The sequence below is a fragment of the Pleurodeles waltl genome, chromosome 8 (assembly GCF_031143425.1).
Source record: "Pleurodeles waltl isolate 20211129_DDA chromosome 8, aPleWal1.hap1.20221129, whole genome shotgun sequence".
In the NCBI taxonomy this organism is placed as follows: domain Eukaryota; kingdom Metazoa; phylum Chordata; class Amphibia; order Caudata; family Salamandridae; genus Pleurodeles; species Pleurodeles waltl.
Genome location: NC_090447.1, coordinates 821,126,017 through 821,140,911, shown reverse-complemented (window position 1 = coordinate 821,140,911; position 14,895 = coordinate 821,126,017).

Here is a 14,895-nt window from a genome sequence, read left to right as displayed (position 1 = left end):
AGAGCCACAGCTGTTTGGTGCACAGGTGCAGCAGATCTCCATGCCAGGAAGATGGAGCTGTGGCGGACGATCGTGGACAGGGTGAACTCCGTGGGACAATATCCACGCACAAGGGATGACATCCAAAAGAGGTGGAACGACCTACGGGGGAAGGTTCTATTGCATCAAGGCACCAGGTCGCCATCATGAGGACTGGGGGTGGACACCCACCTTCTCTCCACAGCTGACAACATGGGAGGAGCAAGTCATGGCAATCCTGCAACCTGAGGGTCTCACTGGAGACACTGGAGGGCTGGACATGGATAAGTCACCATTACTTACCTACCACATCTGATACCTGCATGTCACGTCACCTCGTCACCTTGACACCCTTCACCCCACTCCACCCATACTGTGCACCACACCAATAACCACAGGTAAATCTATACCCCTGCATGCCCTACCCACTGCAGGAACACCCCTCCCAGCACTGCATGCACACACACCAGTAATGCATGGACAGCATGTAGTACTACCAATCCCACAATCCAACACCATACACTACCAAAGGTGGTAGGACAACACCAAACCCAGAGGGAAAGGTAGAAATGCAGAAAATGTGACAGACAATGACCCTAACAAATCACTTACATCCCCACAGGTGCCTCAGCCAATGTCAGCGGCGAGCAGGTGCCACGGCAACCCAGTCCCCCACCAGAAGATTCCCCCAGTGATGACAGCAACTCTGAATGTCCAGAGCTGGATGAACTCCCTGGTCCATCTGGGACCACAGGTCAGTCGGCTACAACATCCCATAGTCAGTCCACCACAGGGCTCCCCCTCTCTGACTCAAACACCACAGCACCCACCCCAATCCCCTGTCACCAGGACACATCGATCATCAATAGTTTGCCAACCTGTATAGGGACCCCAGTTGACACCACACAGGCAAGACGAAGAAGGCCCTGGTGTAAGTGGGAGTGGGCACATCATTCAGGGGACACAGGCACAGGGGGCCAGGGACAGTGGCAGGTCAGCTGTGCACCGGGCAGGCAGGCCCAGGGAACCGACTGCCCAGGAGGCACTCACACATGTCCTGGGGGCATGTGAAAAATCCCAGGACAGGATGGGCCAGGTCATCACCATCATGCAGGAGAACCAGCACCTGCAGGGGCTACACCACCAGGAGGTCATGCAGCAGATGCAGGGCCTAAATGTCAACATGGCCTCCATTGTAGGGGTGCTGGGTGACATGACCAACACCATGCGGGAGAACAGAGTACACCAGCTGCCCACTACCACTAGCCACTCCACTCAGCAGCCATCAACATCTGCTGCACTAGTGCACAGGAGGACCTGCCACAGGACCCACAGGCCACCAGCACCCCTCCCTCTGCAGCAGAAGAACCACCCCGTAAACGGTCCGTGCGACCCAGACAGACACCAGAGACTGTTACCAAGACCACCGACAGGAAATGAGCCACTCCAGAAGGTCCCCATTGTGTACCATTGAGGCACCTTGTTCACCTTGGACTTCCATTGCTCCTCATCCTATTGCCCCATGGACAATGTACCTGGGATCCTGACCAAATAGACAACTACACTGAGGTTTAACTCAACCATCACCCCACTCTATTGCACTGTCCCTTCATTATTGTCACTTCAATAAACACCCTTGAACACAACTGTGTAATTGTGCTTTACCAGACAGAAATGTGCAATGTAATGGACTGTATCATACTGTGCAAATGTCCTGTAAAATGTAATTCCATCAAACAGATGTTGTGAAGCAGTCTGTAGCCATCACATCAGTACACTGTTACCACACCAACATCTGCAAATAGGGAAGGCATAAGTGACAGTCAATTGAAAGGGTAATGCAGTGATTGACTCAACACAGCTGGCACAAAGCACTCCACAGAAATGGAGAATTTAGCAGCTCTACAGTCTTACCTGTTGTCATTGGAAGTACTGTTGTATGATATGTGTCCTGTTGTCCACATCCTCAACCTCCTCCTCCTCACTGTCCTCAGTATCCACTGCTGCCACAGGTGCATTGTCACCCCCTCCTCCTGCAGGTAGGGCACATGGCATCTGAGGGCCAAATTGTGCAGCATGCACCAAAATCTGGCACACTTTCCTAGGGGCGAAGCATAGGGACCCACCTGTCAAATGGAGGCACCTGAACCTGGCTTTCAGTAAGCCAAATGTGCGTTCTATAACCCTTCTGGTACGACTAAGTCCCTAATTGTACTGATTTTTAGCCCCTGTTCTCGAATTCCTAACAGGGGTCAAGAGCCAGGACAGGTTGGGGTAGCAGGAGTCACCTGGAAGTAGTGAGGGACACACATGACCCATTTACATGGGCTTGGTGTACATCACCAGTTGCCATACACTGACAAACATTGTGTGAAGACTCATGCTCACCTATGAGCCACTCTATGTGCCTCTGTAGTTGTGCCATCACCTGTGGGATGCTGCTATTCCTCAAGACATGGGAGACGTACTGATCTGCAAGGCACACCATTTGGACATTAATTGAGTGGTAACTCTTCCTATTCCTGTACACCTGCTCATTTGCCCTGGCAGGGACCAAGGCAATATGAGTCCCGTCAATGGCTCCAATCACATGTGGTATGTGTCCATGACGTAGAATCCAGCTTCACAGTGGGCAAATCTTCACTCTGGGGGAACGCGATGTAGCTGCTCGTGTTTGAGCAAAGCAGCCAAAACCCTTCCAAGCACAATAGAAAACATAGGCTGTGACAAACCTGCAGCCAAGCCCACAGTCATCTGGAAAGGGTCACTTGCCGGGAACTGAAGCACTGAGAGTACCTGTACTCTCAGTGGGAATAGCTGTATTGGGAATAGCTGTATTGCTATGGATAGCTTTGGGTAGCAGGCATTAGATAACGCTCCAATTGAGCACACAGCTCAGCAATGGTGGCCCTGTCCAGACGATAGGTTAGTATGATGTGCACTTCCTCCAGTGTATGCTAACTAAAAGGGGAGAAGGAGGGTTTGATGGGACTGGGTCTATCCTCCTTAGAACTTCGATAATTGTCCTCCAGTGTAGCCAAGTCCACAAGGGGTCTGTACACGGGTGCTTGCCTCCTCTTCCTTATCCTCCGCAGTGGTTGGTATCTAAGTGAGCCAAAAGTGAAATGGGTGTGACTACAGGACTGATGGACACACATGTAGGAGACTGGTATTGTCTAGGTGTGAACAGTCAATACCAATGACGCACATATTACTTCCCAACATGAGTACCAGAAGTGGGAAATGGCAACCGCCTGTCCTGTATGCAGGGACAGGTGGAAGTGACCTCACTCCACTGCTGTTAGGCGTCACAGCAGAAGGCGGTCTGCACTGCCGTACAAATCCTCATAGGCTAACATGGGGCTCTGTGGAGTACAGGAACTAATGATGATCAACCCCGGCGATGATGGTGTGCCCCGCAGCGTACGTGACCACCATTTTCTTTCTAACACTTCACTTGATTCCTGACTTTCCACGGTACTACATCTCCACTGCGTGTGCTGCTGTGACCTGTGTCTGGAACCTGCAATGGCTCGTGCTATAGGGGAAAGGGCCCCAGCCTTCACCTCCAAGGAGTTGGAAAAGCTAGTGGATCGGGTCCTACCCCTGTATGGGCAGTTGTATAGGCCTCCAGAACAACAGGTGAGTACATAATTGATATGTTGGATGCAACATAGCTGCATGTAGATGTATGTGTGTGCTGGCAGTGTGTTATTGGGGGGGTTTGGCTGCATGTAATGTGTATGCAGAGGTAGGGGTCATGTGTGTACTTGATGAGGGGCAAGTGCAGTATGTGAGCCATTTGTGTGACATACTGGATTGTAAAGTTCATGGTGTCCTTCTGTCTGTTTCCTCTGCAGGTCAGCGCCCAGCAAAAGAAAGGATTGTGGCATGCGAATGCCAAGAACGTGCGGATCCTGGGGGTCCATAGCCGGTGGAGCACCCACTGCAGGAAATGCTGGGAGGACCTGAGATGCTGGCCCAGGAAGACCGCGGAGGCCCAGCTGGGGACAGCTTCCCAACGAGGGAGGGGTGCCCACCGGAGCCTGATCCCCCTAATGGCCCGCATACTGGTGGTGGCCAGTCCTGAGTTGGATGGGCGCTTGAGGGCAGCACAGCAACCACATGGGGGTGAGTACAGACTGTGTGCTATTTCGTATATGTTGTCAGCCATGGGGTTTGGGTGCAAGGTTCTTGTCAGTGGATGCCTCAATATGCCGGTTTAGCTATTCCTGTGTGGTCCTGCTTAGCTATGTAGGGTGGTATGCATTTTTGGTATTGCTAAGTAGCTAGCATACTATGGCTGACAGGGCTTAGTTAGTCTCAGTAGGTGTGCAGTTGGTAGTGTTTGGGATCCTTACTGCTGTTTTACCTAGGCAATGGTTTGTCACTGTGGTCCATACTGTGCATTGTAAGTCCCAGTGAGTGATTGTGATGTGTATGCCATATGAGCTGTTGGTGCTGTGACTGACCCTGTGCTCCCTTTCTTTCTCCCCCACCCTCTCTCCTTTTCTTGTTCTGGGCATCTTCTTCGCCCCAGGCACCTCAGGCCCTGCCCCAGTCAGCCCTGTTGCCCTCAGTGAGGAGGCTATTGACCTCCTGAGATCCATCTCTGTAGGGCAGTCAACCATAGTGAATGCCATCCGGGGGCTGGCATCCAAGATGCAGCAATGCAATGCCTTCCTGGAGGGCATTCACAATGGCTTGGCTGCCCTACAGAGATTGTTTCTTTCTCTGGCCTCCTCTCTGATGGCAGCCAGTGTCCCTGTTTCTTCCCTCCCCCTTCCAACTACCTGTTCCCAGGCCCATAGCCCTCTCCCCCAACCCATCCCACGCACACAATCAGACAAGCATGTACACAGAACAAGAGACAGGACTCGCACAGACAAACACAGGCACCACACTTCACTCCACAAGCACACACACAGCCAACACCCAGATGCACATACTACAACACCCACTGCTTTCACTGTCTCCCCCTCCTCCCCCTCCCTCACAGTCACATCAGCACTCACAACCGGAATGCACTGCATCGTCAGTTCCAGATCCTTTCACCTGTACAGCCTTGCCCACAATCATCACAACAGCAGACATGCACCCCACACACCACATGCGCAGTCACCACCACCACATACATACACACGTCCTGTTTGTCCTCCCCCACCCTGTCTGCCCCCACCAAAGACACATAAACACTACCACTCAGACACCCAACAGCCATCCACCTCACACATGCACACTGTCCATGTACCTGTACCCAAGTCCAGCACACCTCCTCCTCCTACAACCACTCCCTCTACCTCCACTCCCATTCCTCCTCCAACACCCTGCCCCATTGGTCCTAAGAAGCTTTTCCTTTCCCGCCTTGACCTCTTCCCTCCCCCACCCTGTAAGAGAAAAATCCCACCCCCCAGCCCAGTACCTCCAGGTCCAAGTCGACTCCTGTTCCTACCCCAAAGAGTACTCCTGCCACTAAGGTGAAAAAGAGTGGCACTCCGTCCCCCATCCCAAGGCCACTCCTCCACCCCCCAAAACAGAAGGGCAAGGATCCCCCCTCCCAAACCCAAGCCCAAGGACCCCACCCCCAGCCCCCTGAGGTGCCTGCCTCTTTACAACACGGTGCCCCTACCCAATGGAGTGAATGGGCTGTCAGGAGTCAAGTTGGGCCTTGGACGCTTCCCTGTGGCATTGTACTTCACTTGGACTGGCCCATGGCCCTATCTGTAAATATTGACATTTGAAATTCTTGACGGTGCTATACCCAACGTATTACAGTGGTTAGACCAAAGGTATGTGTCCTGGATTTCTTGCCGTCTGGATTATGTTGTTGTGGGATTTCTCTGCAGTTGGTTCTGTGTGTGTGTGTATTTTGTGTGTTGTGCATGTGTGTGTGTCACTCTCCCCTTCCTCCCTTGTGTGCTAGGCGGCTGTACTCACCGTCATCGTCTTCGTCGGCGCTGGTGCTCCTGGACTGCCGTCGCTTGGTACAACATCGGGATGACTTCCAGTTCTGGTTCCATGGCGGCCGCGGACTCCTCTGTTTCCCTGAAGGTGATTGTCTCCTTTTATATGACGTGGTTCCGCCAGGCTTTTGGTGGCAGTGATCCTGCCCGTGAAATCCTGGCAGTCTCCTATGTCATAACATGGTGGGCAGGTCGTTGTCTTCCGCCTGCCTGAAGAGGGCTACCGCCGTGGTCAATGAATGGACCGCACTGGCGGTTCGGGTGGTACATTGACTGTCTATGGAAGGGATCGCCGCATTGGTCATAATTGGGCAGTCTTCGCCGCTGGCCTGGCGACGGTACTACCGCCATCGCCGGCGTGGCAGTCAGCTGACCGCCATTGTCATAATGAGGGCCTATGTCTAAGTTTTAGAAGGCTGGCTCTGTACTTTCTGTACATTTGGGCCAGCAATACTAGGTAAACTATGATGTGCAGCCTTGAGTAGAGGCACAGGATGACATGTTGTACAAAAGAACTGACAACAATGTTTTTGCAGAAAAGCAGTTGGTTAGAAAATAAAAATAGCCCTGCTAAAAACAGGCCAGGCTGAAATATAATAAAATGAATAAACAAAATAAAATATGTAACTGAGTAAAAGGACACAGGCCGCAGGCCAGGAGCTAAAATAAGTGTGCCCAAGTAAAACACTAAGATGAACCCACAACACTGCCAATGGCGTTGGAGAGGAGTGCATCGGGAAGGAGTGCAGTCCTGTCCCAGCTAAACAGTTCACACTCATAGACTCACACCCAAGACACTTAGCTGGCGACATACAAAGAATCTCTTGAAATAGTCCAGGTGTGGCTTCCATTATTTCTTGGATGGGGTTTAAGTCTCCCGGGGGCTATGGAAATTGCAAATACTTCCCATGCCTGAAGGGAGGGGGCTCAGATGAATGGCAATGAGACCGATTGACTGCTATGGACAAACTCTGGCTCGTCTGAGCCCCATTCCTTACTGGGGAAGGAAGTTGTTGCACTTGGTTTGTTTTTTATTGGTTATTCGTTGTTTTTTGTGGGATTCACCGACCCCCAGGAACAATGTCACTAATAAGTACACGTTTAGGCACCACCTCTATAGGAAATGGACCCTGAACCCCATAGATACTTCTGTAGCTAACCCTCCGTCAACAATGCTGCCCACCATCAATGGATAGAGAGCTCCATGACCCACCTCACTCAAGATCATGAGCCTCAATGTACAAGGTCTCAATGTGCCAGTGTAGTGGCAAGCAATCATAGCACTCAAAAGGAATCAGATGCAGACATCTGCCTATTTCAGGAAGCCTATCTGTTGACGAGAGACTGGCAGAGACTTTGCTCTCCATGGTTCCCATATCAATACTTTTTCTTGGCAGGGTTAAGGTGGGGTGGCTAATCTTTTATGTACATTGTTGCCGGGGTTAGAGAAGGAGGCAATCTTGCATATGGACCGGAGGGCACTGGCACTCAGGTTACAGATGGGCACTTCCTATCTCACTGTAGCATCCCTGTATGCCTCTTATGAGAAGCAGAAACATTTCCTCAAAGCTGTATTTCCCATGATACTGCAAACACCAGACACCAACCTTATCATTACGGAGACTTTAATATAGTCATGGACAACGTGGTCAACCATTCTTCAACTCAGACGGCTCACTCTGAGGAGATATCAGGTGATACTAAATCATGGTTAACAGATGTGGGCCTCAGGGATATTTGGAGAGTTTTGCATCCTGCGACACAAGACTACAGGTTCTCCTCAGCTGTCCACCACACATGTTCTGGCATGGACTGCCTGGTGGGCTCCCTGGGGTTAGTAGAGCCTCCAATGGGACCAGGTCGTTACAAACTCAAGGATTTTTACAATACGAAATAGAATACCCAGTTCCAGCAAATACATTGCCCATTGAACAATATCATAAAGTCATGTACACCGATGGCTCAGCACAACCTGCAATTGGCACTAAACACCAATATTCTGCTGCTTGCACAGTAGTAAGTGGCTACATGGAGGGCGATAAATTTTGTCCTCTACATACCTTTACGTAAACCCTAGGGGAGTGCACAGCACAGTTGGCAGAACTAAAAGCTCTGCTGATGGCACTGGAACACACGGATCCTGCACAGCCTACGCTGATTGTTTGTGATTCCTATTATTGTGTCCAGTCCTTTAATGACTACCTGCATTATTGGCGCCAGAATGGGTTCAGAGATTCCAAAGGCAACACCATCAAACACAGACTTCTGTGGGGGAAAGTAGCAAATCTGAAAGAGACGCTACCAAATGTCCACGTTGTACATACACTTGGACACCAGTGCGTTGGGATACAAGTTGCTGGAAGTACATTGGCTGATGAAGGCGCAAAGTCAGCAGTGGCTGTGGCCACTGTAGCTGCAGTGACTTGTTTGAGTTCAAAACCAGACGCAGACATTTGGGCTGCCGTGACAGCTACGGCTGATGGTATGCCCTACCCTAAAGGATTTCCTAACAAGTATCACTACCGAATGGGAGGTATGGTGAACGCTGAGGTTAAGATACCAGGCGTAGGTGTAGGAGACATTCCAAGTAGAGACATAATATCACAATTGATTAAAGCAGCGCATGAGGGGGTGGCATCTGCCCATGCTGTTGTGGCGGCTACAATTTCGATTTTGCAGGCCCATTATTGGTGGCCAGGCCTTTACAAAGAGACCAAGCAGTATGTCCTTTGTAGTGACATCTGTCAACAACTTTTAGTTTCCACTGCCACGCGCCCGCTGCAGACACCACTCTTGATTTTAAAAAAAAGTTACAATGTGTGTACTTGGACCACTGTGGTCCCGTAACACCGAATAGTGCATACAAGTATATTTTAGTCGCTGTTGATTCATGGTCAAAATTTTTATGGGTGTGGCCACAACGCTCAGCTGACGCTCGGACTGTTATTAGAGATTTGAGAGTCTTTATCGGTACATATGCGGTTGCGGCTTTCCATTCGGACCAGGGCCCTGCTTTCGCCTCAAGGACATTCAGGGACACCATGGGTTCATTGGGGGTCCAACTCCAGTACTCGTCTCCATTTCATCCCGAGGGAAATAGTGTTGTGGAGCGATTAAACCGTGATTTAAAGCAATCCTTAACAGCCAGAGTCTTAGGTACGGGTCGTAGTTGGCTTAACCACCTATATGGAGTCCAGAGAGCACTAAATAATCTGCCCAGAAGGTGCCTGGGGGGTCGCACTTTATATGAGTGCCTGTTCGGAACTCAAATGTATGTTCCGGATCTTGATGGTCCTTGCTTGGAGGCAGCAGAAACACTGTAGGAAGTTGGCTCTGTATGTACTATTTCAAAGTAAGAAATAGCATGCACAGAATCCAAGGGTTCCCCTTAGAGGTAAGATAGTGGCAAAAAGAGATAATTCTAATACTCCATTTTGTGGCAGTTTAGTCGAGCAGTAGGCTTATCAGAGGGTAGTGTTAAGCATTTGTTGTACACACACAGGCAATAAATGAGGAACACACACTCAAAGACAATTCCAGGCCAATATATTTAACTAAATATGAAAATGGTGATGGCATCACCAAATGGTTCACAGCTTTTGAGAGGGCTTGTGCAACCAGAAAAGTAAACAGATCTCACTGGGGTGCTCTCCTTTGGGAAATGTTCACTGGAAAGTGGAGGGATAGACTCCTCACACTCTCTGGAAAAGATGCAGAATCCTATGACCTCATGAAGGCTACCCTGATTGAGGGCTTTGGATTCTCAACTGAGGAGTACAGGATTAGGTTCAGAGGGGCTCAAAAATCCTCGAGCCAGACCTCTGTTGATTTTGTTGACTACTCAGTTAAAACACTGGATGGTTGGATTCATGGCAGTGGTGTAAATGATTATGATGGGCTGTACAATTTATTTGTGAAAGAACACCTGTTAAGTAATTGTTTCAATGATAAACTGCATCAGCATCTGGTAGACCTAGGACCAATTTCTCACCATAAATTGGGAAAGAAGGCGGACCATTGGGTCAAGACTAGGGTGACCAAGACTTCCAAAGGGGGTGACCAAAGGAAAGGGGTCACAAAGACTCCCCAAGGGAAGAGTGTTGAGACATCCAAGGGAAAAAGTAAAGAGTCTTTTATAGGGCCCCAAAAACCTGCTCAGGAGGGAGGGTCCAGCACCTCTTCACAATCCAATTTTGGGTACAAGGGTAAAAACTTTGATCCCAAAAAGGCCTGGTGTTGAAGCTGTAATCAGCAAGGACACCAAACCAGAGACAAGGCCTGTCCCAAGAAAGGTTCCACTTCTAACTACTCCAGCTAACACTGGAATGGCCAGTCTCCAAGTGGGATCAACAGTGTGCCCAGAGCAAATCAGGGTCCACACTGAAGCTACATTAGTCTCTGAGGATGGGGTGGATTTAGCCACACTGGATGCCTGGCCCCCTAATATGCAAAAACACAGGCAGCAACTCTTAATTAATGGGACAAGTGTAGAAGACCTGAGGGATACAGGTGCCAGTGTCACCATGGTGACAGAGAAACTGGTTTCCCCTGGTCAATACCTGGCTGGACAAACTTATCCAGTCACCAACGCTGACAATCAGACTAAAGCACATCCCATGGCTATGGTAACTTTAGAGTGGGGAGGGGTCAATGGCCTGAAACAGGTGGTATTCTCCTCAAATATCCCTGTAGACTGTTTGCTTGGAAATGACCTGGAGTCCTCAGCATGGGCTGAGGTAAAACTCAAAACCCATGCAGCCATGCTGGGTATCCCTGAACTGGTGTGTGTCAAGACAAGGTACAGTGCAAGGCTCAGAGTGAAAAAGTGGTGTTGGAGCCTGGAAAAAGGGCCCAACCCTCCAAGAGAAAAGGAAAGAAGAGTGGGGAACCAGCTTCCACACAACAAGAGAAAGAGAACCTCTCTTCTCAGGAAGAAGTTCTGCCCTCTGAGGGAACTGAGCCCATGGAGTTAGAACCTTATCAGGTTGAGCTCCTAGGCCCAGGGGGACCCTCAAGGGAACAGTTGTGTAAGGGGCAAGAAACATGTCCCTCTCTTGAAGGCCTTAGGCAGCAAGCTGCTGAAGAGTCCAAAGGAAAAATAACAGGAACACATAGGCGGTCATTCTGACCGCGGCGGTCGGCCGTCGCCGCCCGCCAAGCGGTTCCCGCCGAAAGACCACGGCGGCCATTCCGGCTTTCCCGCTGGGCCGGCGGGTGACCGCCAGAAGACCGCCGGCCTGCCCAGCGGGAAAGCCCCTTCAACAATGATGCCGGCTCCGAATGGAGCCGGCGGAGTTGAAGGGGTGCGACGGGTGCAGTGGCCCCCCAGTCGCGATTTTCAGTGTCTGCAAAGCAGACACTGAAAATCTTTATGGGGCCCTGTTAGGGGGCCCCTGCACTGCCCATGCCAGTGGCCCCACGGCACCCGTTCCCGCCATCCTGGTTCTGGCGGTGGACACCACCAGAAACAGGCTGGCGGGAAGGGGGTCGGAATCCCCATGCGGTGCTGCAAGCAGCGCCGCCATGGCGGATTCCCTGGGCCAGAGGAAAACCGGCGGGAAACCCCATAGTCTATTGGGAAGATGGACTCCTCTACACAGAGGCAAGAGATCCCAAACCTGGTGCCACTAGGAGAGTGGTAGTGCCTTAGGAGTTTAGGGAGTTCATTCTGACCTTAGCTCATGATATTCCTCTTGCTGGGCATTTGGGACAGACCAAGACTTGGGTGAGATTAGTCAACCATTTCTATTGGCCCAACATGTCCCAGAAGGTAAAGGAGTTTTGTGTCTCCTGTGCCACCTGTCAAGCCAGTGGTAAGACAGGTGGACACCCAAAGGCCCCCCTCATTCCACTTCCAGTGGTGGGTGTCCCATTTGAAAGAGTGGGTGTGGACATAGTGGGTCAACTTGAACCTCCCACAGCCTCAGGGAACCAATACATACTAGTAGTAGTGGATCATGCTACTAGATACCCTGAAGCAATTCCCCTTAGGTTGACTACTGCCCCTGCAGTAGCCAAAGTACTCCTTGATATTTTTACCAGAGTGGGATTTCCTAAGGAGGTGGTGTCTGACAGAGGTACCAACTTCATGTCAGCATACCTGAAGCATATGTGGAATGAGTGTGGGGTGACTTACACATTCACCACACCATACCATCCACAACCCAATGCTCTTGTTGAAAGGGCTCCCTGAAAAACTCAAAAGGAGATGGGATGTCCTCTTGCCATGTCTGCTTTTCACCTACAGAGAGGTGCCTGAGAAGGGAGTAGGGTTTTCCCCCTTTGAACTTCTGTTTGGCCATCCTGTAAGAGGACCACAAGCTCTTGTAAAAGAAGGCTGGGAGAGACCTCTTCATGAGCCTAAACAAGATATAGTGGACTATGTACTAGGCCTACGTTCAAGGACGGCAGAGTACATGGAAAATGCAAGTAAAAACCTTGAGGCCAGCCAACAACTCCAGAAGATGCGGTGTGACCAAAAGGCTGCTATGGTTGAGTTTCAGTCAGAGCAGAAAGTCTGGGTTCTGGAGCCTGTGGCTCCCAGGGCACTTCAGGACAGATAGAGTGGCCCTTGCCCAGTGCTAGAAAAGAAGAGTCAGGTCACCTACCTGGTAGACCTAGGCACTAGCAGGACCCCCAAAAGTGTGATCCATGTGAACCGCCTCAAACTCTTCCATGATAGGGCAGATGTGAATCTGTTTATGGTAACGGGTGAGGACCAGGAAGCTGAGAGTGAACCTCTCCCTAATCTCCTCTCCAAAGACCCTAAAGACGGCTCAGTTGATGGAGTGATCTATTCAGACACCCTCTCTGGCCAACAGCAATCTGACTGTAGGAAGGTCCTGCAACAGTTTGCTGAGCTCTTTTCCCTAACCCCTGGTCAGACACACCTGTGTACCCATGATGTGGACACAGGAGACAGCATGCCTGTCAAAAACAACATTTTCAGACAGTCTGACCAAGTTAAGGAAAGCATCAAGGTGGATGTCCACAAGATGCTGGAATTGGGAGTTATTGAGCACTCTTAGTCCCCAAACCTCACACCAAAGACGGAAAGAGAGAGATGAGGTTCTGTGTGGACTACAGAGGACTTAATTCTGTCACCAAGACAGATGCCCATCCCATTCCAAGGGCAGATGAATTGATTGATAAGCTAGGTGCTGCCAGATACTTAAGTACCTTTGACTTGACAGCAGTGTACTGGCAAATCAAAATGGCACCAGGAGCAAAAGAAAAGACAGCATTTTCCACACCTGATGGGCACTATCAGTTCACTGTTATGCCCTTTGGTTTAAAGAATGCCCCTGCCACCTTCCAAAGGTTGGTGAATCAAGTCCTTGCTGGCTTGGAGTCCTTTAGTGCAGCTTATCTTGACGATATCGCTGTCTTTAGCTCCAGCTGGCAGGATCACCTGGTCCACCTGAAGAAGGTTTTGAAGGCCTGGAAGCAGCAGGCCTCTCTATCAAGGCATCCAAATGTCAGATAGGGCAGGGAACTGTGGTTTACTTGGGACACCTTGTAGGTGGAGGCCAAGTTCAGCCACTCCAGCGCAAGATCCAGACTATTCTGGACTGGGGAGCTCCAAAAACGCAGACTCAAGTCAGGGCATTCCTTGTCTTGACTGGGTACTACAGGAGGTTTGTGAAGGGATATGGATCCATAGTGATACCCCTCACAGAACTTACCTCCAAGAAAATGCCCAAGGAGGAAAACTGGACTGTAGAATGCCAACAGGCCTTTGACAACCTGAAGCAAGCTATGTGCACAGCACCAGTTCTCAAAGCTGCAGATTACTCCAAGCAGTTCATTATGCAGACTGATGCCTCTGAACATGGGATAGGGGCAGTTTTGTCCCAAACAAATGATGATGGCCTTGACCAGCCTTTTGCTTTCATTAACAGGAGGTTACTCCCCAGGGAGCAGCGTTGGAGTGCCATTGAGAGGGAGGCCTTTGCTGTGGTTTGGTCCCTGAAGAAGCAGAGACCATACCTCTTTGGTACTCACTTTGTAGTTCAGACTGACCACGGCCCCACTTTTGGCGGCAAGGCCGGAGGAGATAATGAGAAAAACAAGGAGGAGTCACTGGCCAGTCAGGACAGCCCCTAAGGTGTCCTGAGCTGAGGTGACTCTGACTTTTAGAAATCCTCCATCTTGCAGATGGAGGATTCCCCCAATAGGATTAGGGATGTGCCCCCTCCCCTCAGGGAGGAGGCACAAAGAGGGTGTAGCCACCCTCAGGGCTAGTAGCCATTGGCTACTAACCCCCCAGACCTAAACACACCCCTAAATCGAGTATTTAGGGGCTCCCAGAACACAGCAAGATAGATTCCTGCAACCTGAGATGAAGAAGGACTGCTGAGTTGAAAACCCTGCAGAGAAGACGGAGACACCAACTGCTTTGGCCCCAGCTCTACTGGCCTGTCTCCCCACTTCTAAAGAAATGCTCCAGCGACGCGTTCTACAGGGTCCAGCGACCTCTGAAGCCTCAGAGGACTACCCTGCATCTAAAAGGACCAAGAACTCCCAAGGACAGCGGCTCTGCTCCAAAGAAGAAACATCTTTGCAACAAAGAAGCAACTTTTAAAGAACACACGTTTCCCGCCGGAAGCGTGAGACTTTGCACTCTGCACCCGACGCCCCCGGCTCGACTTGTGGAGAACCAACACTACAGGGAGGATTCCCCGGCGACTGCGAGCCCGTGAGTAGCCAGAGTTGACCCCTCTGAGCCCCCACAGCGACGCCTGCAGAGGGAATCCAGAGGCTCCCCGTGACCGCGACTGCCTGCTTCTAAGAACCCGACGCCTGGTAAGGACACTGCACCCTCAGCTCCCAGGACCTGAAGGATCCTACCTCCAGTGCAGGAGTGACCCCCAGGTGGCCTTCTCCCTTGCCAAGGTGGTGGCTTCCCCGAGGA